The sequence below is a fragment of the Anarrhichthys ocellatus genome, unplaced genomic scaffold, assembly GCF_004355925.1.
Source record: "Anarrhichthys ocellatus isolate YVR2014 unplaced genomic scaffold, GSC_Weel_1.0 scaffold61, whole genome shotgun sequence".
Classification (NCBI taxonomy): domain Eukaryota; kingdom Metazoa; phylum Chordata; class Actinopteri; order Perciformes; family Anarhichadidae; genus Anarrhichthys; species Anarrhichthys ocellatus.
Genome location: NW_022280091.1, coordinates 215997 through 220573, shown reverse-complemented (window position 1 = coordinate 220573; position 4577 = coordinate 215997).

Genomic DNA, 4577 nt, shown 5'->3' with positions numbered 1-4577 from the left:
GAAGAATAGCCTGATGATTAATGATACCCCGTGGACATTAAAGAAAATAACAATATTCACACTTCTACCCTACACTCCCTCTCTTTTATGTTGTGTTGCCAGAGCTCATACTGGCTGAGACTGCCTCAGGCTGTTGTTTTTATTATGGCTGTACAGAAGATTAGTCTGAACAAAGATCGTTCACCTGGAAACAAGGATCAGGAAAACACTGGCCACACAGAATGTTTTGTTTTTATTATATATATATATTTTTTATCGAGATGGAACAATGGTGATGAATTGTAGTTCTCAGGGAAACGACTGTGGCACAAAATGCAAAGAAAAAATAGACATGGCTTTTACATCAGGGACCCAGACTCACACCCGGGTACGGTTGCATACTTGGGTACGGTTTGCATATTGATTACGTCAGCAGGGTTATTATTTACACAGACTTTGCAAAGCTCCTTTATTTGACTGCGTAGTACTCGCAATGACGAGTAAATGTGTGCTGGGATTACGACAAATACTGAAATTGAGGCCGGCCGCAGAATTAATCTCCAGTGAGCTCATCTGACCTACAGCATCTTACTGCATGATGTCAACATCCATGTCAGTCTGAACATACCTGAGATACCAGCCACGCCCCAACATTCAAGTTTGAACTACAGCCACCGACTCTTCCTTTTGTGTCCTCTTGTCCTTTGTGTCTTTGTGTGTTGTTTAGGCAACGGGAGGCGGTTTTCAGACGGCCTTCTTTAAATCATTCTGCTTGTGCGTGTCTGTGTGTGGCATTCCTTTCATTTGCAATAGTCTGTTGACTTGACGCCTCAGAAATCCCAGCTGACAGTTGGTGAGAGAAGGAGGAAGATAGAAAAAAAACATTTACCATCTCCAGTTTACTTTATGCCTGTTGTACACTTGCCCTTCTTTTGACACCAGCATCAATGTGTTAATCAAGCACACAAGGATTAGACGGTTAAGTTATGTGTTGTGGCTGTAAAGGAGATAACTTCAAGAAAAGCCTGAGCTTTCTGACAGCGTAATAGTTTAGCTTCATCGCTTGCCAGCAATTTACCTTTCTCATAAAAGTCTACTCTCTCCATTTAGGAAGCTTTTCCCTGCACTTCAGTGGCTTGTGAATATGTATTGAAAACGTTTAAAAAACTGTAGGCTACTTGAAGAAAAGCCGCCATATTACCGATGCTGTGAATATAGACAATCAGTTGGCAGTCTAATGCAAAGAGCCCTGCAATAAATCCTACCAACATGAAGGTTATGAGGTTCAGTTTTTCTTGAAACTGTAGTTTGTTAAAACATATTCCATCACATGGAGAAGTGTTTTTATTTAGCCTACCCGCATTGGTATGAATAATGTTGGCAAAATAATAGAAACATCTTTCAGTAAAATGCAGTACAAGTCATGTTGGAAGCATATATTTAGGTTTGCTTGTACAAGTAAGATGTTCCTACTTATGTGCAAATGAAACTAAGGAGACAACATACTGTAAACCTAGAAGGGTACTCGCAGAGCGAAGACCTCCAAGGCCATGCCCGATCTAGCAATGGTAAAATAAAGCCAATTCTAGCCTATTCTTTCTAACGGCCATCAGGGGGCGACTCCTCTGGTTGCAAAAAGAAGTCTGATTGTATAGAAGACCCTACTTTTAACATGATTTATAACCTCAGCAAACATTGTAAACATGAGTTCATGGTCTCAATCGCTACTTTCAAGTCTTCTTCAATACAGCATGATGTTCATTTCATAAATTATGGTCCCATTTAGAGTTGAATAGGCCATAAAGCAGGGTATGCTTTTGGGCGGCGCTACAGGTCGCTACCACGGCATTGTTTGGTCTGGGAGTTGTGCATGTTGTCCATGAAAGTTCTTTGTATCCTTTTTTGATGCCTAAAAATGTTGTATTGAAGGCTCGGTTATACTTAGCTCCACCCTCTGGTGTAACTTCTGGTTGCAAAAAGTCAAGATGGCGACGGCAAAAATGCCAAACTCGAGGCTTCAAAACGGCAGTCCGCAAACCAATGGGTGACGTCACGGCGCCTACGTCTGCTCGTTCTACACAGTCCATGGTATCTGACCTGTGGATCTGATCTGCTCCAACATGTAATGGGGTCTTCCTCGGTCCGGGCTACATCCTTCCACCAGCTTTCATGAAAATCGGGCCAGTATTTATTTTACGTAATCCTTCTGACGAACAAACCAAAATGTAAACGTGACCTCCTTGACTGGGGTAATTATGCAACCCCAAGACGCCACACAACAATAAATACACATGGCTGCGGTTCCTAGGTTACAATGTCTGGTTGGCCATGGAGCTCAGCTCAGAGGTGCCGCACACAGTCGCCAACAAATACCTGAACGATGATTGTTTACTGAACTGTGGCCCACATTTAGCATGGAGTGTGTGTAAATCTTTGTGGCAGGAGAGAGGATGTGTTGTCACAATGTAGCGATGCCAGCAAGCTGTCTAACGATAAATGTTCTTCCAAAGCTGCAGCTAATGTGTGGTGGTGTCGTCTAGTCAGTTGAATTGCAAAAAACGCTCATCACTGCCAATCCCCAACAAATTTGGAAGAAGCTCACCTGTTGCTGAATTGCTCAAAATGCCAACGACGGATCCGCATCCCACACACGGGGATTGGCCAAGCCGATTTTTTTTTTTTTTGTTTTGTAGTCTTTGGTAGCTGTGGTTTTGTTTTTGGGAGTCCTGTTGGAACTCCACGCCGCAAGTGCAGCGTTAACATCCCTTTTCCATCATCAGAGGAATTTCTCAACCGTCTCTTTTCACACTTACAGGCATATCTTTTTTTTTTTTTTTTTTTGGTCTGCCTTTCATTTGAACAAAAATATTCCAACTCCTGTTCCGCTGCTTAACACAACAAGTTGCTTTTCGCTCAAGACTGATGATCTGTTGAATGAATTTGTCAATCCCACATTAAAGGCAATACCCAGGGAGGAACAGTAGTCCATATTAAGAGGTGGCCTTTTTTAGATTTTTACGATCACTCTTTTGTACTATTAAGGGACAGCATGTTGTTGCCATAAGCAATAGGTTTTATACTGTCCTTGACTTATTAATTAAATATATAAATATCCACTTTTGAGTTAAGAGACTTGAGGTGTGCTTTGTTTGCAGTCTAGAAAATGAGTTCAGCAGTGAGCTATCACTGTGTATCTGTCGTGACTCTCCGGCCAGTTTGGACAACTCGCCTTATTTGCCTTCCCAGGTCAAGAGAGCATATCTTGAGTTTCCTAGAAGTGTTTATGACCCTATGTTGACGAATCCTGAAGAATACCCTGGTTCAGCCATGGTGGTGGTGTGGAGTGCTGTTGACCGAGTTGTTATTGAAACCCCACAGTGTTGGGTCCTGGGAACCCTCCGAGACCTTTTAACCCTGGTACAAATGGCTTTGGACCCAGACATGGGTGAAAAATTAATATTGGTTAAAGAATTTCAGTTCATCTAACAAGGTTACTGGTCTATCTAAGGGGTCCATGCTTTTCTTTTTATATATTACAAGAGAGGAATGTGTCCTGAACAAGTCTTGCTGTGTAGTTTGTAAATAACTTTACTGTCAGACATTGTTTTTAAGAACCGTTCTTGATCCTGCAGTCGGTTCTGTTGGTGAGTGTCGGATTGAAGAATTCCTTCATTAAGATTTGAAATCAATAGATAATCATAAAGTTACAGAAAGAGCTGTTCAAAAATAACAAAGGCACAACCTTTGAAAGTAACAGAAAGATTGGGAGAAGAGGAGGAGGGCAGATGAGAGAAATAATGAAGACAGGAGAGAACAGAGGAAGAGGGGGAACCTGAGAGTGATTAGGTACACAGTGAATCCAATCACGCACCGAGTATCCTAATGAAAACTCTGAATATAAAGAGATCTGTTGAAATTAAATTGACAGAGAGATACCAGTTAACTGAGTTTCAAGAGAGATATCAAACAGGGAGGGCCTTAGTTGTGTTTTTTTTTAGTTTTTTCTACATCTTTGATCTTTGAATTAAATATGAAACAGTTTGGAGGTTTCACATTCTCATCTATATGGTAACAATAGTCTGCAACCTTAGGAGGAGATATCAGACACTGAGCCAAACGCAGAGGTGAAATCAAATCATTGCACAGCTGAGATTTGGTCTGATCCTGTTTACATTAGGCTGCTATGAGAATGGCATTCTTAAATCAATACTCCATAAAAAGTGCTTCAAGATCATTTTGATGGGAGAGTTCACCCTTCATCGCCTTCACAACCATAAGCTCAGTCAGCCGCAGGGTTGAAAGACGAGCGGATCTTCTCTATAATTTCTTTAATTGATGGGCTGGAATTCAGTTTGTTTGTCTGCAGCGATGACGAGGAAGGAGGGAAAGTTAAACATTACGTCGCCCGACTAAACATTTACAAGGTGAATGCCCAACACCCTTGCATTAGAGATTGACAAAAGGTCTGCGGCTTATCGGCTGGTAGGTAATGACCTACAGATGGACCGTATTTGCAGCGCTCTACTGTGTTGTCCTGATGCAGCTTGATTCTGTGTGTGTGTGTGTGTGTGTGTGTGTGTGTGTGTGTGTGTGTGTGT